Source organism: Schistocerca piceifrons, chromosome 1, assembly GCF_021461385.2.
Source record: "Schistocerca piceifrons isolate TAMUIC-IGC-003096 chromosome 1, iqSchPice1.1, whole genome shotgun sequence".
Classification (NCBI taxonomy): Eukaryota; Metazoa; Arthropoda; class Insecta; order Orthoptera; family Acrididae; genus Schistocerca; species Schistocerca piceifrons.
The window spans coordinates 624569627-624594918 of NC_060138.1; the positions used below are offsets into that span (position 1 = coordinate 624569627).

Here is a 25292-nt window from a genome sequence, read left to right on the forward strand (position 1 = left end):
TCAAATGAGCCATCCCGGCATTTGCCTGAAGTGATCTAGGGAAATCACGGAAAATCTAAATCAAGATGGCCGGACGCGGGACTGAACCGTCACCCTCCCGAATGTGAGTACACTGTGCTAACCACTGCGCCACCTCGCTCAGTGACGAACAACAGTCAAACGAAGTTTTGTGAGCTCCTGTCGGCTACGCAGACTTGGGTGAGGCCTTGCGTTGTCATGGAGAAATGGTTCAAATGGCTCTGAGCACTATGGGACTTAACTTCTAAGGTCATCAGTCCCCTAGAACTTAGAACTACTTAAACCTAACTAACCTAAGGACAGCACACAACACCCAGTCATCACGAGGCACAGAAAATCCCTGACCCCGCCGGGAATCGAACCCGGGAACCCGGGCGTGGGAAGCGAGAACGCTACCGCACGACCACGAGCTGCGGACCTTGGAGAATAAGTTCGTTTGCACTTTGGTGGCAATGAACACACTGAAGTCGTTTCTTCACCTTCGTTGCAGCAATCACAGATGTGCGCTGCCGGCCGGCGCGCGGGAAATCGGACACGTTTGTACGACGTTGCTGCGATGACGATAGACGCCTCGCCCAGCTGCTCAGCCTGCTTTTGTTCAGAGACAGGTCTCCGAAGACATTCTGAAGGCGCCTATGAACCTCTGCGATGCTCTGGTTTCCACCAAAAGGAGACCAATGATAGCTCTCTGCTTAGCGCCTCGCCCAGCGGCTCAGCCTGCTTTTGTTCAATGACAGGTCTCCGAAGACATTCTGCAGGCGCCTATGAACCTTTGCGAGGCTCTGGTTTCCGCCAAAAGGAGACCAATGATAGCTCTCTGCTTGGAATGCATCTCCGTTACAGTCGCCGTTTTGAAAGCTCTACAGAGCACGACAACGTATCGGAATTTCACGAAACTTTGGGGGCTGAAGCGCCAGACAACAAATTCCCATTTTTATCGACCGAAATTCCCGAGAAAGGAAATGTGTTGCATTACTGAAAGTCCCTCGTACGTGGGAGCCCGCTAATGGAGCATGTAATTTTTAATGCGAGACGTCCTAGTCCCTTATGTCCTGCAACATTCCAGACGCTGACAGCTTAGCAACTAAGCTGCAATCCACCTTGTGGCGTGCTGAACAGGTAAATCAGTGACGCGTACACGAAAGGCTGGCGATGATGATGAAAGCCTGCGCTGACAACGGTTAGGCCCAGCAGTTTTTATCTGGACGGCGCGACGTCTTGCCACGGGCAAAGTTACGGCGGTGGAGACGACGCTGGGCGAGGAGGGCCGAGTCGGTAGGCGGATCGGGGTCCGCAGGCCAGCGTGGAGGACCCTCCAGGCGGCACCTCGTCAGCAGCCGCCGCCTTCCCCCCCCCCCCCCCCCCCCACCAACACAGCGCCGCCAGGCAGGTCGATACCGCGCATCGGTTACCGCTGCGCCGCTCCTCGCCTGCCTCAGGCTCTGCGTTGGACAGCCGTCGCATGCCGCTGCATCGGCGACGCAGATTTGGCGCTCGCTGCAGCTCCCAGCCACGTTCACAATCTAACTTCTAATGCCGCTTCCTTGCAACCAACTACTGCCGCCTCGCGGTCCTTCAGTATCTCGTCAATTTACTACGACACCTGTTAGCATCCACAGTTACCTTTGTTTGCAGCAGACACAGCAGCTACACGAGTTTGGAAGAACTTCGATAATTCGCTGGTAGATCCCTATTAGTACTTGCAGGGGAGTTTCTGGGTAAATGACTGGGGAAATGATTTTAAACTGATACATGATTCAGACGATAGTTGCATTCAGGAACATAACTGCATAAAATCTCACTATCAAAGTATTCAGATGCGCTTGGCACTTAAAGAGCAATCTGACCTAAACTGATACACTATCTGACTTTGAAAGGTTACAGATTCTCAAGGTGCAATCTGAATTACAAGTAAATCAAACACTCAAAAGAGCTATGAAAATAGTGGGAACTAAATAACTGAATCTAAAGCGCACCTCAGAAATGAATCAGGTAAATAAATGTGAATGTCGTGTGACTAGGGCCTCCCGTCAGGTAGACCGTTCGCCGGGTGCAAGCCTTCCGATTTGTCGCATTTTCGGCGACTTGCGCGTCGATGAGGATGAAATGATGATGATTAGTACAACACTTAGTTCCTGAACGGAGAAAATCTCTGACCCGGCCGGGAATCGAACCCGGGCCCTCAGGATTGACATTCTGTCCGCTGACCACTTTTTTTTTTTTAATCTCATTTTCTTCCTTATTGTTTGTTGGATTTGTTCGTGGCGGGCGTCCGATGACACCCGTTCAGGTTCTTTGTTGATCCGTTCACTCAGTTTTTTTTATTACAGAGGGTAGCCAACCCTCTGACCGGGCACGCTGAGCTACCGTGCCAGCTTCCACTCAGCTACTTCGACTCAGCTATCGGGGGCGGACAATCAATCAGGTGAAAAGGCATCGAAGAAACTGTAGATGAGTTTGTTGCTGTCAACGAATGGGAAGCTGGTTTACATTTCACATGACTAAACGTGGAAAAATCGTATGTTTTGGGGACAGCCTGCTCTCTCAAGCGGCCCCAGGTGTGTTCCTCTGACAGTCTTCTGGCTTGGGCATTCCATTACAGTGAACTGGGGAAGCGAGCTTTTCTTCGGGCGCGCATTGTATCCGAAGGCGCTGTGATTACCCGCCCGGCCCTGCGCTTCCGACTTGAGACCAGGAATGTAAGCGTCCATAGTAGTACAGCCAAGCTGGGATACCCCACATGAATTCACAGACTACTATTAATTAGAACTTCAAGTGAAATAAGTGAATCGTAATACTAACTAACCTCCTATCAAGCGAGATTTTATATCTTTCGGCTCAGTTTCGTATAACTTTATAGCTCCTGGGCGGAATAACACACTCTGATGGACATACTCAGAGATACTATTAGGAATACACACACTGTCTCGCTTCGGAAGCAAGGACTGCATTTCTTTGGTGTTGAGCGACATTGTCACACTTCGTAGTATTCAAAGTTACTATTATTTGCAGCAGACACAGCAACTGCACTAGTTGGGACTGCGTGCACTGTATTGCCTCCGAAGAAATAATTGTGTTCCTCTGGCACCTAATAACATTATAGCGCCACCTGTTAGTAGCCACGCTTACTACTGTTTCCAGCATCTATACAAGTTTCGGTGGATGTCGATAAAGTGTTGATACATCTTTATGGGCACAGTATCGCTTAGAAAAAATGGGAGAAGGATTATTTGAACTGAAGGTTCTGTTGACGAAAGAGCCAAGAGTTCATACGGGGCAAAGATGGGAAACCCAATCGCTTATTGTCATTCCAAAGAATTCATCCTGAAACATTCCTCACGTCTACGTCATTTCAACTGGTTCAAACCAGCATTTTTTTTTTTATTTGTACTTTACCCTTTGCGTATTTGTCTGCTGAAGCAGGAGCAAAGCGGAGTGCACGTGGCAATCAAGAATCGTGCACGTACCCATTAAAGAGTGCATCTGGCGTGAAGTTACAGGTGTACGAGCGCGAGAGGAACTTTTTGAGTGGCTTAATGGAAGCCTAATTCGAGGAAGAAATTGCTGAGGAAGTAGTGTTCTGCACCGCACCTTTACAAGTGAAAAAGCCAGGGAAGTAGCAGATGAACCATTCCATCAGAACCACCTGATGATGGCGGAAAGTTTATTCGCCGAAATATCGTGGGACTTCAGCGATCGCATCCGGCTGGGCACCCGAGAGCCCTGGAAACAAGTAGCGAACTGTTTGGTGGGATACTTCAGTCACAACTTTTTCGTGTTTTATTAACATACCTCCAATGTTTTGAATACAGTCATGTTTTAAGCTGCAAAATATGGATAAAATTAAATTGAATTTTCCCAGCCAGGCATTGAAAGCAGTATACTCATATAGGAACCACAAAATAAAACTCACGACTACTAGTGCTAGTATTAAGTTCACCAAGGAATTACTAGCATATGATGTTCGTCCTAATTACGTCAAAGTGAAGATCAAAAACAAGTCTGCTGCAGCTTAGATTGCGGAAAGGAAATGTCAGATAATGTGGATGGAGTCTGAAGTTAAATCTCAACGTAAGAAGAAAGAAGATATTATTAAGTGCTGTTACAACACATATTTACAATTAGCGATACACTCCACCCATTAGGACTAAAAGCTGCTGAAGAGTATGTTAAAAGAATTGTAAACAAAATGTAAACTGAAATCACACGTAGGCACCAAAAGAAGTTAGAAGCCATGTAACTAAAACTGCATCAGCAACAGAACCACCAACCATTCAACAAAACACAGTTTTATCAAAGAATCATTAACCAAACTGACATAACCTTCAATGAAAAGGGACAACATCTATTGAGGAAAGGGCTAAAACACAATTTAAAACCCAGATTAAGTAACAATAACCTCAAAAATCTTATCATACAAACTAAAAAAGCAGCTGATTTAGCTGGTGTAAAGAACACTGAACAGACTGTCTTAGCACATAACATGAATTAAATTTTTCATAAAAGCGTAAGTAACCATAATAAAACCTCCAAAGCAGTTTTTCAAGAGATAAAGCTAGCAAAGAGCATTAACGCGAAACCCAATAATGAAAATGCCATGGTTCTGAAAGCTGACAAAAGCGATTCTGCAATAATTATGAACAAGGATGAACTATTCACTAAAACACTGACTTTCCTTTCTAAAAACAACATAACGGAGCTCAAAAAAGATCCAACAATAAAATTCCAAAGCGAAGTCAGAAAAATGGTCGATAAGTGCAATTTCATCTTCACAGAAAAACAAGCAAAACATGCATTTTAATGAACCCCACAGTCCAAGACTAAGAGCTCAACCTAAGACACATAAACCCCATTTTCCATTAAGACCCATTGTCAATCCTAAAAACACACCTGCCTCCAAAGTCACCCAATTACTGAATAAAATTCTGAAACAGTACTATACATTTGATAAATCATACTCAGTTAAGAACACAAATGAAGTAGCAACTAAAATTAAGAACATAAATATTCCTGCAGGTGCCAGGTCTGCCTCTACTGATGTAACTAACCTATTTACAAATGTACCAACTGAAGAAACAATAGACATAATCTTTGAAAAATTAATGAAACATAAAAATTGTCAATTACAGAAATATTAGAAGTCAAGGACATGTTACAGCTAATATTGTCTCACACTTACTTTATATTTAATGGGAACGTTTACCAACAGAATAAGGGTCTAGCCATGGGCAGAAGCATTACAAGTTTTCTGGCAGACATATTTCTCAATCATCTGGAAAGTAAGTTCTTTGATGAAGACAATAGACTCAAAAGTAAACTAGTATATTACTGGATATATGTTGCTGACGCCTTCCTGCTATTTGATGGAACAAAAGATGAGCTCGAATAACTACTAGCAGTATTCAATTCTTTCCACAAAAACATGAAATTCACAATAGAAAACAAAACCATAAACTTTCTGGACCTTAAAATCACCAACCACCAACAAAAACACAAGTTCAGCATACGCAGAAAACGCACATACACAGACATAACAATGGACAACTCATCATGCCATCCTACCACACAGAAACATGCTTCATTTAGGTCCATGATACACACAGTACACTCCCTGGATTTAGAAGAAAACACTGTCAAGAATGAGAAAAATACAATAAAGAGCACTACCATAAGCAATGGCTACACAGCCAAAGCAATTGACAATTTAAGCAGACAAATACATAAAAGCAAGACAACGAATAGACACATTGTGAAAGAAGCAAACATATTCGCCAGTATCCCATTCTTGGGACCCATATCTCAAAAAATCGCCAACCTTTTCAGAAAAACAAATGTAACAGTTACTTTCTCAACCAATAGTAAGTTAGGACACCTACTCATTCATAACGTAAAATGAAATACACAAACATACAACAACAGCGGAGTGTACAAAGTATCATACTCCAGTTGTCCTGCCTGCTATGTAGGGAAAACAGGCAGAAACTTCAAGACCCGTTTTCAGGAACATGTAAATGCCTTCAGGCTCAAGAATTTCGAATAATCAGTAACCGCACAACCTATTTTGCAAACGAAACATGTCATCAACAGTCCACAAAACAATTTGGTAATACTACATAACGAAGCCAATGGTAAGACTCTAACTCTGTTAGTACAACTGGAGATACACCTCCACAAAATCAAAAAACCAGAATCTATGTTAAATGAACAATCAGATTTCGCAATCCATAGTTATTTCAGTAATTTTAAAGACCAATTCTAAAGTTATTTCTTGCATATGTCAATTATTTAATAGTTATATCTTGAGGACTACGAATAAATTCATCTTTGACAACACCGTGTACAAAAACATCTGTGAAGTGTTTAAAAACTTGTGTGTGCAAATGTACATCTAGAATGAAGTGACATGTACTAAAACGACGGAGAAAAGAATGTTTGCCGGTACTAAAACGTTAAAAATGCTTCCCTTGGATGATGTGGTAAGTTTACACTGTTCATTTCCAACTATTTTACACATATTTTCCGCGTTATACTTACGAATTTCATAACCTAACATTAAACCTTTTCGTGACAGGAATTTACATGTCACCTCATTCTGGAGAAGAAATAAAACACGCATTAAGACAAATTACACCTGACGATGGATCCACAGGGGCCCGAAATGCATCGTCTAGTTAATAAAACGCGAAAAAATGTGATTAAAGGCGTAGTTTAATTCATACCTCCAATGTAAATGTACAATACTGGCCATTAAAATTGCTACACCAAGAAGAAATGCAGATGATAAACGGGTATTCATTGGACAAATGTACTATACTAGAACTGACATGTGATTACATTTTCACGCAATTTGGTTGCATAGATCCTGAGAAATCAGTACCCAGAACAACCACCTCTGGCCGTAACGCCCTTGATACGCCTGGGCATTGAGTCAAACAGAGCTTGGATGGCGTGTACAGGTACAGCTGCCCATGCAACTTCAACACGATACCACAGTTCATCAAAAGTAGTGACTGGCGTATTGTGACGAGCCAGTTGCTTGGCCACCATTGACCATACGTTTTCAATTGGTGAGAGATCTGGAGAATGTGGTGGCAAGGGCAGCAGTCGAACATTTTCTGTATCCAGATAGGCCCTTACAGGACTTGCAACATGCGGTCGTGCATTATCCTGCTGAAATGTAGGGTTTCAGCAAGATCGAATGAAGTGTAGAGCCACGGGTCGTAACACATCTGAAATGTAACGTCCACTGTTCAAAGTGCCGTCAATGCGAACAAGAGGTGACCGAGACGTGTAACCAATGGCACCCCATTCCATCACGCCGGGTGATACGCCAGTATGGCGATGACGAATACCCGCTTACAATGTGCGTTCACTGCGATGTCGCCGAAAACGGATGCGGCCATCATGACGCTGTAAACAGAACCTGGATTCATCCGAAAAAATGACGTTTTGCCATTCGTGCACCCAGGTTCGCCGTTGAGTACACTATCGCAGGCGCTCCTGTCTGTGATGCAGCATCAAGGGTATCTGCAGCCATGGTGTCCGAAATGATAGTCCATGCTGCTGCAAACGTCGTCGAACTGTTCGTGCAGATGGTTGTTGTCTTGCAAACGTCCCTATCTGTTGACTCAGGGATCGAGACGTGGCTGCACGATCCGTTGCAGCCATGCGGATAAGATGCCAGTCATGTCGACTGCTAGAGATACGAGGCCGTTGGGATCCAGCACGGCGTTCCGTATTACCCTCCTGAACTCACTGATTCCATACTCTGCTAACAGTCATTGGATCTTGACAAACGCGGGCAGCAGTGTCGCGATACGATAAACCGCAATCGCGATAGGCTACAATCCGACCTTTATCAAAGTCGGAAACGTGATGGTACGCATTTCGCTTCCTTGCACGAGGTATCACAACAACGTTTCACCAGGCAACGCCGGTCACCTTCTGTCTGTGCATGAGAAATCGGTTGGAAACTTTCCTCATGTCAGCACGTTTTAGGTGTCGCCACCGGTGCCAAACTTTCGTGAATGCTCTGAAAAGCTTATCATTTGCATATCACAGCATCTTCTTCCTCTCGGTTAAATTTCGCGTCTGTAGCACGTCATCTTCGTGGTGTAGCAATTTTAATGGTCAGTAGTGTATACAGCCGCGGTGCAGACCGCTGAAGGCGCAGCCGATAACATTTGCCTTCTTGACCAGCCGCTCGGGCTAGCAGAACAACACATCAAGTTACTAAATAATTAATTGCTTCATTTGCTGAAGGCCAATGAAGCTCTCGATTTAATTGTGCAATCAGCACACAGATAAGTATCTATGATAAAATTCTAGGTTAAGTACTTTTACCGTGAAAATTATTTTAGTTGTACTGTACGCAACAGATGGGTTCTGAACTTGCCCTTTGGAGAGACGGTACAGCTATAGTTTTATACCGACCTTTTTAAAAATTCTCACATATTAGTTATTATAGCGTATCTCCCTTCTACCTAAATGAAAACATCCTAGCTTTATCTAATCACTTACTTAATCTATCTTGCTTCCGAACTTTGAGGACACAAAAACAGGAAATCATGAATTTCATCCAAATTATTACTTTGTGAGATCCAGCACGCTGTTTCCATTAAATTACAATGAAAAAGGAATCTGAATATAAATTTTGAAGTGTCAAGCTCCTTCCTGTCAAGCCGATGATTTTTACGTAAAAGTCCATACTTCAGAAACTGTTGAAGTTACTAAACTGAAACAACACATTATGATTTTAGCATCATTTCTAACATGCTATTAACTATTCAGATTATTTACTTTATTTTCAAGGTATTGCGCAACATTTGTGGTCATAGCTAGTTACAGCGGACTAGGCTGGCACACAATGGAAAGCATATGAATTCTACATGGCGTGAGTAGGCTGCTTCCCTACACTACGTCCATGACGTCAACTAGTTTGGCACATTTTGCTAGCAAATTAACACGGTGAAGCAGCGTATTGCTGGTAGTTCCCGCTGGAAACCGACGGCTTTCAACGTTTTTCGTATGAAAGCAACGACACCAGATTTACGACCAATCATTGCAGGAGCCCCATCTGTTGCAGTCGATGAAAGTTTTTCCCTACATACCTCGTATTTCTCTATTATATGTTCTACGCACGGAAATATATCGTCGGCGGTTGTTGTGTAATGCATTGGCACTAAATCGAGGAGTTCCTCAATCACATTAAACTGGGCATCAACGCCTCTCAAAAAGACAGCAAGTTGGGGAAGAACACATAAATATGTGCTTTCGTCGAATGCCAATGAAAAGAAAACCAAATATTTGATCCTCTTTCTAACTGAGCTTCCACATCGTGTGCCATTTCTTCAATGTGCCTGAAAACTGTTCTCCGAGACAGAGGAGCGATTTCAAAAACAGGAAGGCTTGATGGGTACAAAATTGTTGCAGCAGCATCAAAACATTCTTTCACAAATTCTCCATCACCGAAGGGCCGTGATGTTTCAGCTATTTTAAGAGCTACATGATAACTTAGCTGTCATCGCTGCATCGCTGTCGATGATGAGGTTTTCGTCTTGTAAATACGCACAGAAGAAGGTAAAAGTGGCGAAAATGCACGTAACAGATTATTAATAACAGTAACAATGTGATTCAATGTCATAATTATCTACATGTATGCATTCGTCTTTCTCCTTTTTCTGCTTCATTTAGATAAGTTTGGCTTTTCTTTCTCCAATATTCAATCCGACTATATCCTTCTCGAGAAGCAGTTGGTAATGTCGCTGCACATTGTACTTCTTCCGTGAAGACAACGTTGCATTGCAAATCAAACACTGAGGTCCGCTTTGCGTTCCAACAAAAAAGTATTCTTCTCACTGTGAATTAACGCGTATGGGTTCAAAGGACTTTCGTTTCAACGATTTTCACTCCTCCTGAGCCGTTTTCCACCCACTAGTTCTGTTTTATCACAAATACCAAACGCAATTTCTACACAGACAATAGAGACGACAGGAAGTAAATGGACCGAGTGGCTCTGCACGGTGCAGTGACATGCGTGGCTAGGCGATTACATGGTTGGAGTGCTGTTGGCTGGCAGAGTGGGGTAGAGCCTTGCGGGCAAATGCGAGTGCCCGCGCTCGAAAAACAGTATTTGTCCAGCTCTGACTTAGAAGAACTGTGAAGTAATCTAGGCTGACGTGGGCTGGAAACGTTGCATGAATGAATGATACGTAAATACCAAAAAAGATTTCACAAGGAAGGCCAAATGATTCAAATGGCTCTGAGCACTATGGCACTTAACTTCTGAAGTCATCAGTCCCCTAGAACTTAGAAATAGTTAAACCTAACTAACCTAAGGACATCACACACATCCATGCCCGAGGCAGGATTCGAACCTGCGACCGTAGCGGTCGCGTGGTTCCAGACTGTAGCGCCTAGAACCGCTCGGCCACCCTAGCCGGCAAGGAAGGCCAAGTGGAGGGAGAGGACGTGGTGGACCGAAAAGTAGATGGGAAGACGAAGTCATGGAAGACCTTTGGAAGATAGGCTGCAGGAAGTGGAAAATGCTAGCGTGGGACCGGGATAAAGGGAAGAGTTGAAGAGGCCAGTACTCATCATGAGTTGCAGAGCCGTAGGAAAGAAGAAATAGGTTTGGAATGAAAGTAACGGAAGTAACAGAAGTAGCAGAAATTAGAACAGTAAGAAACTTAACATGAAATTGATGAACCCGAAGTAGACAAAGTTAAGGAATTCTGCTACCTTGGGAGCAAAATAACCCATGATGTAACAATTAAGGAGGATGTGACAAGCAGAAAAGCACAGGCCAAGAGGGGATTTCTTGCCAGAAGAAGCTTATTAGTATCAAACTTGAGGAAAAAATTTCTGTCCAGTTGGAGAACCGCATTGTATTCTAGTGAACCATGGACAGTGGGAAAATCCGAACCGAATGAAATGGAAGCGTTTCAGATGTGCTACAGACAAATGTAGACAATTAGGTTGACTGATAAGGTAAATATCGAATTCTCGGAGTCGGAGAAGAAAGGAACATAGAAAATATTGACAAGAAGAAGGGACAGGACGATAGGACATCTGGCAAGACATCGGGGCATAACTTCCATGGTACTAGAGGGAGCTGCAGAGGGTACAAACTGTAGAGGGAGACAGAGATTGGAATTTGTCCAACAAATAATTGAGGGCGTAGGGAGCAAGTGCTAACTTGAGACAAACAGGCTAACACAGTAGAGCAGGAGAGGAATCCGTGGCGGGCTGCATCAAACCAAGAACAACACTTATAAGTAAAAAAAGAAATAAATAAATAAAATAAAATAAAAACGTCCTGTGACTCGAGAGTTGTTCAGACAGCATGCATACTATCAGCCGTTCCTGATACTCATAACCTATTATAAAGCAGCCTAAGGGACGTTTGATTTGGTATTACACTGGCGGCTTACGCCAACAAGTTTATTTGTGGATCGATTGTGCTTCAGCACCATTCTGTCTTTATAGCTTAAATCAATTTTCCATGGAAACTATTAGTTCAGACAGGCTGTTTTATTTTGCTTTCAATTAACATATGTCTATTACATTTGTAATCGTTAATTGCATAAAGTGCGACAAAATTTACTTTGTGAGGGCTGAATGAAATCAAGTGAGTCCCCTCCGCATGAAGAAATCGAATGACAGAGCACACTCACACTTGGCAAGAGACTCTATTGTTCAAGACATGGAAACACCGTTCACGAAATAAAACATGTGCAAGTTTGACGAGATCCTCGCCTGTATGCGCAGATGTGTTATTGTGAGAGAACGAGATTCAGAGAATATAATGGGTAGAAGTTAGTACTATGGAAGATGGACTTTGTAACCAGTTATGTGAAGAAACAAGTGGAGACACGTAGTGAGAGAGCGCCCTGTGGCTGTGTTGTGATAAACGAGACGAGTGGCGCCCTGCAACCTGAGGCGCCGTGTCGCACCAGGGTTTGCGACGGGCCTCGGGTGGGAGCGCCGCCTAATAATCGGCGGTTAATCCATTAGCTGCCCCTGGGGCGCCCTCCGGTAATCCTCGACACACAGGAGCCGCCGCGCCGCATTGTCCGCAGCTTTTATCTGTGCCGGCGTTCCGCGACCGTTCAACTGCTAACGACGTAGTCTCGCTTCCAGGCCGCACCCAACAACGCAACGCAGGCGCCTGCCTTGTATGCAGCCCGCGCAACCAGCTACTGCTGGGTACAGGCTAGGGAGGTAACGCAGGTGCTTTCATCTGAACCCGAGAAGGCGTAGAAAGCTGAGCAAATGAATCTCTGACTACAAAAACAACCCGTAGGGCCTTTGTCAAAAATGTACATTTTTCACGAGTTCAGTGAAACGCTGTAATTCGCCATACATCGCCTAATTCTCTGTTATACATTTTTTCATTACTTTTTTTATTGCTTCCAAGGCAGACCTTTCAACTTTTCTCAGAAAATGTAGCTGGGTGTGGGACGAAAAGACACGACACGTCTACTTCAATAACATCCTGCTACGCTAATGTAACACAGAAAAAAAGGTTGAGTAACCATCATCAATGACCACATTCTCTTTCTTACGTGAAATTATGAAGAAATTCTGGTCGTTGGAGGGGAGGAAAATTGACCTCCTTGGAGAAAAAGAAGTTCAGGCCGTATTACACTTGCCGTAATATCATGTCTCCCACGTCACCCCAAAACATTCCACAACGCATTTCCAATTACGGCATTTCATAGGCTGTCAACGGACCATCACATCACGTCTCTCCTCCGTGAAGGTTTCTCGGGAAGAAAATTTTGACGGTGTCATCGTCTGCAAACATCGGAAATTATCCTAGTTTTGCTGGACCCCCTTCATGTTGTAGTATTGGATTTCGTGCTTTGTTTTTGTGGTAAACTGCATAAGTTCTACGATGGCTTGGATATTCTTCCCATTCAGTGGTATTCGAGAAGTCAGATATCTGAAAGCGAAAAGCTATTTAAGTTTTACAATAACAGAACGAGCTGACGCCTACGCTGAGTATAAACAAAAACATATGTTGATGAAGCAGATTTCCGTAAATCATATTGTTGAATGAAAAATTCACCTCTAATGAAAAAATGCAATTGTTTTTGGTGTTATTATTTACACCAGGAATAAAACGTAATGAATAAGACAACTTGCCTTTATTTATTCCCTTACAAGTAGTGGCTGTATGTAGTTTACCTGACGAATACATTTCGATGTTTTGAAATGTTGGTTCATTTCTCAGCACTATACCACACAAAACTAATCAAAAACATACGTTCAGAACTTTTATTCAGACAATATGCGCCGTCTGAAAAATGCTGAATAGATCGTAGAGTATAAAGTAATTCGCTGGATGCAAGCTGCCTTTACCATTCCAATATTACGCGCTTCGGACTTTTCCATCATCAGATATACTAGGACATGACATCTCACATAAACACAAAAGTTGCATGTTGTAGTAGTATCTACCAGTCTCATTATGACCCTTACTACTACAGAACGCACATTTTGTACCTAGGTGAAACGTGATGTTCCAGGATATCTGGTGATGGAAATGTCCGAAGCGCTTAATACTGGAATATTAAAGGCAGCTTGCATCCAGTGAATGACTTTTTCGTCAGCGACCTATTCAGCATTTTGCAGACGCCAATTATTTTTCAACATGGTCGCATTCCTCTTTTGTGACTTCATTACGCAGCTGTTTTCTTTCGCCATTGATAAACTTTAACGTTAGTTTCTAAATTCCGACACTACACTTCGACGTCTTGTATCACGGATGGTACCTCTGATTTACTTTCATCGTTCGATGATGGGACAGTGACGTGAGGTGACGGTCCGTTAACGTCAAGTGTGAATCGGCCTTAATTATTTCGAACACTGTCAGGCTGTCAACCACCATATACAGAGATTTGGGTAGTTAACTAACGTACTGACCGAGGTACTGCATGAGGCCATTTATTATGGTTTCCTCTTGTACCTTCGGAGATATATTGTTCGGCCTTTAGACGTTGCTGTGTAGTGCATATTTAAATTCGAGCGATGCATACAAGGCCTCTCTAAATACAAGTAGCTCTGTTGTAGCATAGTACAATGAGGAGCCATTTGACAGTGAACGTGCATCACTTACTTCCTCTCCAAGCTCTCTGTCCCAGGGCGATCGGTGTTTCATATTACTGACTGCGATAAGGCCATATAAATAGTGTTGAATATTTTTTCACTCTATGCTGTAAAGCTTTAAGGGAAGAAGTTAACTTCGATCAGATCTTGTTGACTGAATGCGTCATAGTCTTCCGTACCAGCGGGAGCAGATATCAGTTCGCCTACTTGCGTTTCTGTCAAGAAGGGGAGACGAAAAATTTACTATCGGGGGATGGCAGAGAAAGAAACGGTGTTTACGTGCAGTCATTTCCAACACGTTTGGCGGTAATGCTACTGCTAAAGTACCTGACATTTTCTTTTCCCACTGGTCCTTTTATCTGCCGACATTTTCCTTTCTTTCTTCACATTTCTGCACACTGACCTTAGAGTTCTTTGCAGACTCACGCTGAACTTTAACACAAGTAAGGACTAAGCTGTAAGATCACATTTCGCCAGTTTTGCTCTAGAAGAGAGTTTGTCAAACAATAGAAGATGGTTTTGTCACAAACGTTTTTCATAAGGATTTTTTGTAAACCACTCAATCTTTGAGGAGCTATATTTGAGCTGAGAATGTACGCTTATAGCACAGAAATGTATGGTAGTGAAACATGGACTGTGGGACCAGAGACTATGAAAATAATAAAAAGAACTTGGAAAGGGTTGTTTTAGTATTGACAATCCACTTGTTCTGCGTAGAAGTCAGAAGCGGAGTCAACATTAACGTAACTGTCATGTTTTAGTAGCAACAACACGGTAGTTTGTTTATGAAACAAAACCAGAATATACAAGACATATTAGAAACAATAAGAAGACATTGTTTTCCTTTGAACATACTTACAGCATAGATGACACAGAGTATCCAAAAGGGTCTTCACATATTTCTGGAGAAAACAATGAAGTGAATTCAAGAGGGAAGGCAGTGATGATAAACTATATGGTCGGTAGTAAAAGGTTTTTGGCAGAGGGAAGGAGACCAGTGGTCCTCCTTCTTGGACTAGGTAGCAGTAGAATGGTGAGTGGACGTCTAGTAGTTGCTTGACGTGTCAGGATTACTTTATTTTTTTGTGTCTTTCAGCCCAGTACTGCGCCACGTTTAGTGCTTCTTTCTTGTCCAGCCACATATCGTCGAAGTTGAATCTGTAGGAACACTTTGGATGCGCCAGAAGGTGTTCCACGTCTGCACAGCACGATAATTGCACTATCGTAATCCACGTTACCATGATCCCACCTTATCGTGTTTGTTCTCATTGGGGATATTTATGTTCTTACGCGGTTCAGGGTCTACCACGTTTGTCAGTTTGTTGTGGAGCCGCCAAGCACTATCTGCGGTAGGTGGTGGTTCTTCTATGACCATGTTTCTTGCGGTATTTTAGTCTTCCAAGCTTGCTCTCAGTGCCAAAGAAAGGAAGTCGGTCATCGCTGGTTTGTCTGAGCCTTTTCCTGAATTTGTGAGATGTTCGTCGGGAACTAGGACTCACAAGACCAGCAGCTCTGTAAACCCTCGTATTAGACTTCCTTTGGCGAGAAATGCCCTCTTTGTCTTTTCTTGTCTGCGTCTCACTCCTCCTTACTTCATTCGCCATGTTCTATTTTGCTTCGAAGGTAACAAGAAAACAAATGGTTCAGATGGCTCTGAGCACTATGTGGAATTAACATCTGAGGTCATCAGTCCCCTAGAACTTAGAACTACTTAAACCTAACTAACGTAAGGACATGACACACATACATGCCTGAGGCAGGACTCGAACCTGCGACCGTAGAGGTCGTGCGGTTCCGAACTGAAGCTCCTAGAACCGCTCGTTCACTGCAGCTGGCTCAGAGGTAACAAAAAACCTTTGTTTCGTCTGCTACAAGGTTCTCAGGTTGAACGTTGTTAGTCTCCACTCCTATTTCGGCTACTCATATGATTTGTCTTTCTTTGTTTTATCCCTCAATCCATATTCTGTGGTTATCAGAATGTTCATTTCATGTAACAGGAGCTGCAACTCTTTTCAACAGTCTTTACAGGTAGAAATATCAGTTGCAAATCCTACCGTTGACATTCTTATGCCTTGAATTTTTATCACACATCTGAGGTTTTACTTCCGTCGTTGCTTATTCTGTTGGACAGTAGATAGACACTGCATTATCGCCCTACGCCCCCTTCAGTTCAATTACTTCTCTCCTGTGAAACCTCCTGGCAGATTAAAACTGTGTGCCGGACCGACGCTCGAACTCGGGATCTTTGCCTTTCGCGGGCAAGCGCTCTACCATCTGAGCTACACAAGCACGACTCGCGACCTAGCTACACAGCTTCAGTTCTACCAGTAACTCATCTCCTACCTTCCAAACCTCAAAGAAGCTCTTCTGGAAACCAGGTTCGAAAGGCAAAGGTCCTGGGTTCGAGTCTCGGTCCGGCACACAGTTTTAATCTGCCAGGAAGTTTCATATCAGCGTACACTCCGCTGCAGAGTGAAAATCTCATTCTGGATACTTATATCCTGATCATCTATTCTTGCTTTTTCATCTTGGCAGTTGTAAATATTGCATATTATAGGAATTCTTACTCCTCTTTCGATACTTTGTGGTCTAGTATTAATCGGTCAGAATCTACGACGGTCACTGCAAACGAAATGCAATTTTCTTTTTTCAAAAATGCCACTTTCAGTCTACATCTTTGTTATTCACGATTGTCAGAGAAACATTCAACAAGAAAAAAAAAGTTCAAATGTGTGTAAAATCTTATGGGACTCAACTGCCAAGGTCATCAGTCCGTAAGCTTACACACTACTTAACCTAAATTATCCTAAGCACAAACACACACACACACACACACACACACACACACACACACACCCATGCCCGAGGGAGGAATCGAACCTCCGCCGGGATCAGCCGCATAGTCCATGACTGCAGCGCCCAAGACCGCTCGGCTAATCCCGCGCGGCCATTCAACACGTTTGAATTCAATTTAATTGTTTTCACAACTCGAGCTGTCATAGCACATCGTCAAAATCGCTACTGCACTTGACCTTAGTCTAAAGTAACGTGCCATTAGTTCCTGTGTTGTCCGAACGAAGCAGTGACAAACTTTCGCAAGAGATTTAAGAACGTGTATAGAGATGACGTTGCAAAGTCAGTGTGGGGCAAGTATATTCTCTGGTGAAAGTGGCACGTTAAATCTCGGCACCCCCTGCGCAGCGGCAGATGGAACTCTGCACTGACTCCTGACAATTTGCAGCGTACTCAGAATCTGACTTCGGCTGCTGAACACATAACATTGAACACATAACATTGAACAAATTGCCAGTACGGGTGGGGGTGGGGGGTCAAAGAAGTGAGTGTGTGCAAAATACTGAAACCACGTTAAATAACATCTGCGTCCGGTACGCTCCGAAAACGAGCACCGACCACGGTGTGCAGCGAATTTGGAACAGTACGATAATTCTGTTGTTTACATCCTAGCAAGAACTGTGACCAGAGATCAAACCAGGTGGCATCTCATGGAACTGCAAACGGAAAGGCCACAAATGGAACGACATTGTGCAAACTCCTTTAGTAAGAAGGCATTGAGAACTGCGCCTTTAGCAGAATAAGTATCGGCTACTGTTTCGTTTTTTCATTTTTTTCAGAATGACTCTTGCTTCTGGGCATCGTGCCATACAGAAGCACCACCAGTTCTGACGCGTATGTGATAACCCTTAAAAAACGTCATGCTCGAATCTGTCACGTTGGATAACGTAGGTAAAAACATGATGTTTTTTTGCTGCATAATAATGTCAGACCGAGACGACAAAACTTTGGCGGACAACATTAAAAAACCCACACCGCGGCCCTAAACTAGTACAGTGAGTGTTAATTGGTTAGTTAGTTAGTTTTCACATTCCATAGAAAATCTGAACCATTCTGTTATTAAAATGAAGTCGAACGAGTCAGTTTACGGGATATGTATACATGATTGGTGTTTAAATGAATGAAAACACTATTTTTCACTGCTACTCATGCAGTCATACTTAAAACCAATCTAGTTTTTATTACACTTTTTTCAGGCTACCAGCTGTTAGGTAGAAATTCGTCCATGGAACAGATAGAGTTACCCAGCAAAATGGTTTTATATTAAATTTTAAACTTGCTTTGCTATCTGTCAGACATTTTGTGTCACTGGTAAAATGGTCAAGAATATTTAAGGTTGCTTATTGAACTCCTCACTGAGTCACTGGCAGCTTTAATAAATGTCAGTTTCTTCTACTGTAGACGTCGGCATCATGTCAAATGGCGATGGATTATTTACGACGAATTACATAAGCGAATGTAGATATTGTGATGGTGCAGTTAAAATGCCTAATTCCTTGAAGAGGCACCTACACGACGACCGCGTGTGGATCTCACATATTACTCACATTGCTCGCTTTTATGCAATCAGTACTTTCTTTCTAAGTGGTGAGCTACCACAGAAAATTATTTCGTAAGACCTTAATTAGCGGAAATGTGCTAAATACATTAGCAGGCTTATTCGTCTGTTTCCAGGACTAGCAATTATATGAACTTCATTGTATGAGAATCTCAGTGATATGGTTCTTCCAGTTCCAGTTTTCGTCAATGTGTACAAGCAAAAATATGCAGCGTTCTACTGTACTTACTGGATCCTTTTTATGTATGACATGAATTGCTGGTATGACTCCATTTGCTGTCCAGAACTGAGCATACTATTGTGTTTTCTCAAAATTTTGTGGTAGTCATTTTCAAAGAACCGATTAATAATTCTTTGTAAATCTGTTGCTTTCTTATTAATGCGATTTATCATAGCAATAGTACCGTAAATTCTTCTTAGTTTATGTGCAGTTACTCACAGAGGTTCTGTTTCAGCTGTAATTATAGTGTGTCAGAGAAACCTGGCAGATATCTAATGCGATAATACGGAACCGATTTACGCTGCAAAAAGTCAGTTGCACTTTTTCTCATCAGGTGAAAACCTGGCACTGTGGATGTAAAACGTATAGAAATGTTTTCATATGTAAGGCGTTAGGAACGGGATGTATGCAGAAAGGTTCTAACAACTCACAAAGGCATAATGTTGGTTTTATTATAAACCAATGCTTATACGATTTTCTCAATGTGAGAATTGGAGGCGTCGACGAGATGCTGCATCAGTAAAATGACTTCATCAACAGTTGTTTTTGCGGTAGTTCTGGTGGATTCTCAGCGACGTGTTCCTGTATGGTGACCGTCAAATCAGGTAGAGACCTAACGTGTCCGTGGTAACTTTCAGACACCCCCAAAGCCAAAAGTCACATGAATTATGGAATCACATGTTGTACAAGGAGATCTCGATAACATACAATCATAACGGGACACGTGACAGGTCCTCTGGGTGTGTTCTCTTCAAATAAGAACGTAGCGAGAATATAGGTGCTTGTGAAACCAAACCACACGGTCACATACTTCGAGTGCAATGACTCCTCGTGTACAACACGCGATTTAACAGCTCCTTAAATTCGGAAGTTCTGTTTATACACCGGACCGTATAGAGTAAAATGTGCCTCGTCACTTGATAAATGCTGCATGGGCCATATCCATAAAAATGGTTCAAATGACTCTGAGCACTATGGGACTTAACATCTGAGGTCATCAGTCCCCTAGAGCTTAGAACTACTTAAACCTAACTAACCTAAGTACATCACACACATCCATGCACGGGGACAGGATTCGAACATATGACCATAGCAGTCGCGCGGTTCCGGACTGAAGCGCCTAGAACCGCTCGGCCACCGCGGCCGGCCCATATTCATCAACTTCGATCCGTGCCAGAAACCGGAAAGCAAATTCAGAATGTTTCTGCAGATCATGAGGATTCAGTGACTGCATTGCCTGAATCTTGTACGGATACAAGTGTAAAATAGACGGCAAAACTTACCGCACTGTGGACTACGGAACAAACAATACTCGTGACGCTGCACGAGAACTAGCACTACCCGGGGCACGTGCTGCGTGGTCAGTTACTGCAACAGAAACCTCTTCAACAACTACCATGTGCCACACCAAGCCCACCCGCTTTTCTGAATTTCATTATCACCTTTTTTAAACCATTTAATAACGTCTTGCTTCTCCTCAGACCTTTCGCTTGACGATTTTCTCTCAACGGAGCACTGTGCTGCTGTCGTTCACATAAAACAGTTTCACTATTCACGGTCTCTCTTCTCGATGCCTTAGTGTTCACTCACGCTGAGGCTTGTCAAATGCCAACGAAGCTGTTGTAGAATCACATATTGAACAGAGCTAGATTTGCACCAGGCAGTAAGAATTGGAAATAATTTTTTTCCAGCGTAAATGGGATCAACTTTAAGACAAATTCCGCCATGCGATAATTACAGCCCACTCTGGACCTACGTGGGTAGCTGAGCTTCAAAAAGCCAAGCAGTGTAAGGAATAGGAGTGGATCCAAAATGCATCCCTGTGGGACTGTTTTTGTGATTTCTCCCCAGCCACTACAATTTGCTGACGTTTCAATACATATCGAAATATTTAACACGGCTTTTTGCATTCTGTTTGTTAAGTAATTACTACTCTTCGATAAACTGAAGGAATCCCTTCGTGGAACGAAATATGAAGATGATGACTCCCTTGTGAAGACTGTTAAACAGTGACTCTAACGTTTTGGTCCTGATTTCTAGTGTAGAGGTATACAGGCATTCCATAGAAGCGCAATGCAGTTTAAAAAGACGGAGATGCCGTAGAGAAATGACGTCCTTCCTCTCGTGCACATCAACGTGGTCTGAAAGTATCGTACGGAAAAAAATTTACAGTGATCTCTGTAGTATGGGCAACCAGTGAAACGAGGCGACATTTCGTCTGCATTTTAAGTTCTTTGTAGACATTAGAAGAGGGGTTCCTCAGCCGCCCACTGTATTCCTGTATGCAAAAAAGTTCTCGCCCGCTGCGAGACTGAAAAAAGCGAGGCCCTGTGGCCGCCCCTGGCTGCCTCGCGTTTGTGCGTTGCACGGCTTTGTTTCCTTTATCGACGGGTTCTCCGACCGCGGCGCCGCCTGCGCCTTTGACGTGGCAGCGCCACCGCCACCGCCTTCAGGCCTACAGCGGTGTGCGCCTTGGCGATAAGCGACGCAGCTGATCCCGCGGGAGCGCTCCTCAGGGCGCGGAAACGTTGCCGTGTTGCGCGCGCCGGCGCCGGTGGAACTGGTCGCAGCCAGTGTGGCCGCGGGCGCTCGCCACGGCCCACGTCTGGCGCCCGCTTCTCTCTGACACGGTTTGTCACGTAGACAGTACACACTGACACACAAATTAGCCCTGTCGAATGGAAAGCAAAATCCACTGACGAGATTTAAACAAACAGAATTTTTTTTCATGTACTGATCGTTATAGTTTTAGCGAGGTGTATAGATAAACGCAAAAATGAATTATTACAATAATTTAGCCAGATTGCAGTAATGCTACGGAAACACTAACTGCCGCAGTAATAAAGAACGAGAAAACAGTAAAAAGCAGAGTAAGATTCTGGGGGAAACAGAGGTAGGTAGGCAGAACTTCAGATGAAATTAGGAAAGTAAGAGTAGTGTTCTGTCGCCAGATCCAAAGAATGGTTGCTACCAGCCTGAAACACAGAAATTTTAAGCATTTTAAAATATTTCATTTGGAATTGACTTTTCGTGTAGAGGAATATGAGTAGCAGTAGAATGATAACGAGAGAAATGGAAGAAAGTAAGTTATTATTTTATAAGTAATCACCATAGCTGCTAAAAAATTTGAGGACTGGTCCACTTGTTGCCAAGGTTGTACACTGCAGAAATTGCTCTGGGAAGTCTTTATACACCCTCAATACAGTCTCTATCTCTTGGAGTCCTGAAGAAAGACATTCGAGGTCATCGATTTCCTTCTGATGAGGAGGTGCACGCCTTCGTACCATCAAGTTTCCGTGGGCAACGGCAAACATATTTCCATCAAGACTCTGACCGTCGTTTCTAACAGTGCGATAAATGTATTAACAGTTATGGTGGTTCCGTTTTAATTAATAAACACCTTACTTACCTTTTCTTTTCCCGATGTGTCTCTTTTTAATTTGAGTGTCATAAAATGTAATGGGGCAACGGCCTTGCCGCAGTGGATACACCGGTTCCCGTGAGATCACCGAAGTTAAGCGCTGTCGGGCGCGGTCGGCACTTGGTTGAGTGACCATCTAAGACGCCATGCGCTGTTGCCAGTTTTCGGGGTGCACTCAGCATGTGACGCTACAACGCAGTCCTTGCTATGAATGTTTTTGCTTACGTAACACATGAAACTGTTTGTATACGATGTATTGTCTAGTGTAAATATGTATTGTAAATACTATTTTTAAATTATGTAATATTTAACACTGGCAAGTTAGGGCGTATTTAGCTAACGTTGAAGTCAGAGAGATTTGTTTTGTCGTGCCGCTGGGCGCGCGAGCGCGCCAGCGGGTAGTAGTAGCAGTGACGCCGTGCTCGGAGTAAGACGTACAGTCGAGTGCTGCTAGTCATAGCTGTGTTACATCTAACGGCTAGTGTGTGGATGTAAGTACGACGGGAAAGTAATGGTCGGCATATCTGGAAGCATGGCCGGGCAGGTTGTTATATATTAATGGGCACAGTGCTGAAGAAACGAGGGCTTAAATGTGAAGCGCACTGTGGGCCCAAGTCGCAACAGTAAAAGCCCGCTGCCACACTGTGTCGCTGCCGTGGACTTCCGTCGATCCACCGACAACGAGGGAAGTAAGACCTACGTAATTTTCGTAAGATAAAATTGTAGAAGGCTTGCCAGTGACTGTGCTTTTCTCTGAAGTTGAACAATTAACAACAAGCACTTTATAATCGAAGTGTTGCAATTACATCCCACCCGACAATAACACCAATTAGGTTCCTTCCGATCATTTCCTTATTGAACCCAGTGTGTCACGCCATTATCAAGAGAAAATATGTTAATTGTCAAATTATTTGCATAGATGGTGAAGAGTCAATTTCCGACTGGTTATCGTAGTTAATTGTTACACTTAATAAGCTTACGCCAACCGTAGTAACTTAATAGACTGAAGTAATAAATTTGATTATTAAGATTTATTTCAATGCATATTCTGCTGAAGTTAGTTCAAGGATATTTCATGAAACTATAAAGCTTATTCCACCTGACAACCCCCCAATTAATGAATTATTATCATTCAAAACATAGTTAAGCAATTATTGGCAATATATTTCATTATCAGTAGATTAAACTGTGCAAAGTACCTAATTTTAAAGACAGAGTGTCAGTCCATTACTCAAAATCTCGATAGATAATTACCTGTGTTGTCAGCATTGCACTTATCTGACAAATTATTAACAAAATAATTATCAAAATACTTATTGAAAGTTAACCATTAATGTTTAAGGGTAGTTACATAGTTATGACAGTGTTTTATATGACTACTGAGCCTGACACAGCACTTACGTAATAGTTTCTGCTCCACCTGCTGTGCTACAAACAGGTAAACTTTATTTTTCACACAATTATTCACGTATTTAACAGTACTGTCGCTTATCAGTTGAGCTGGCGACCGATTTTTTAATTGCTTTTAAAACTTAATCATTTCTATCGGCAAAATTTCCACTGGCAAACTCTATTTCCAAATTATTTCCATTATTTCATTTACCGAACGTTATTGAATGAAATTACTCATTCAATAACGATCAAGTTATAACGTCTCCTGTTTCCCGCGGAATAATCATTATTTACTTCGGATTCGGAAGCCTTATCCCGACGCGGGTCAACATTCATAATTCACGGTCATTGTCAACCAGTAATTTCGCAAATCCCGAGAAGCAGGGAGGGGGGGGGGGGGGTGTTATAAGCCTCGTGATGCCAATTGAGGAGCTACTCGACCGAACAGTGGCGACTTCGGTCAAGCGTACCATCATAAGGACCGGGAGACGGTGTGCTGACCCCAAGACCCTCCTATCCGCAACCTCCACTCAAGATGACACGGCTGTCGGATGATCCCGGTAGGCCACTTATAAAATGTAATCCGACGTTTCGGCAGGCTCTTGGAACCAGGAAAGCTATGTGTTGGCCAACCACTGACGTGTCTATGCAACTCGTTGTGGTGAGGGGGGTGTAAGGGGGAGGGGGAACGGTAGTGCTGTCGCATTTATCAGCAACGCGATGCTCTACAGTCGGAAGCTGACTGTGTTGCTATACGATGTAGCACAACGCAGCGTTTCTACAGCCGAGTATGTGGCGGTTGTTACGCATTGGTGGTATGCCAATGGCCTTGTCTCAAATACACAGCTCCTCTCCTGCGGCAGCGCGGGTTGGACGCCTATGTCACATCGCGGAGCGTTGCGCACGCGAGGTTGTTTGCCTCTTGTGCTTCTCGCAAGTAACTACGACATCGGCACAATATGGCTCACTTCTATAGGAAGTCAACCATCAATATTGGCTTTCTACCGGATTCGCGCGACCCAAAACCTTTGTAATCGAACGCTTCGTACGGGAAGATATCAGGACCTGATAGGCATCCACCTCTCTATCATTAATGTTGGCTGAAACTCAAACTTCTGATGACATCGTGGAAACCGTTTCAATCGATCACTCGGGACTAGGCTTTTTGAACTTCCCTTCGACGTTCTGGAAGACGTCGTGGTGAGTGGGAAACCTGAGTTTATCCTGGCGTATACAGTTTTCAAACAACTTAGGGATATTCAGGCAGGTAATGTTTACAGCGACTGCCGATATTTCGGCGGGAGTACACCCCGCCTTCTCAAGGCACGAACTGCCAGTTTATGCCTTGAACATGGAGGGGTTTACTCCCGCCGAAATATCGGCAGTTGCTGTAAACATTACCTGCCTGAATTCCTGTAAGTTGTTTGAATGCGTTACAACCATACGCACGCGTCCTCAGTCACGCCACCGAAAAATGGAGCACCTTTGCTACATACCCCTTCGTGAAGGTAGTGAGTCAAGTTTTGATGGTGGTGCTTACAAGGCATTTCCCATCTTAGCTTCTTATTGGTGGATACAGTGTGATAATTACTTATTAAGGGCGCCTAAGACCTGCTCGCTTTATGGCAAGGAGGGTCACTTACGATCAGAGTACGTCCAAAGGAGAATAAGTCAAGTATTGACTGGCGAAGCTGTACCCTCAGCCACAACAGCGTCCA

At 43.3% G+C, this 25292-nt stretch overlaps 1 pseudogene; it reads left to right on the top strand.

Annotated features, from left to right (window-relative positions):
* Positions 1-22224: 22224 nt before the first annotated feature.
* Positions 22225-22342, top strand: LOC124726765 (annotated as a pseudogene).
* The last annotated feature ends 2950 nt before the right edge of the window (positions 22343-25292 follow it).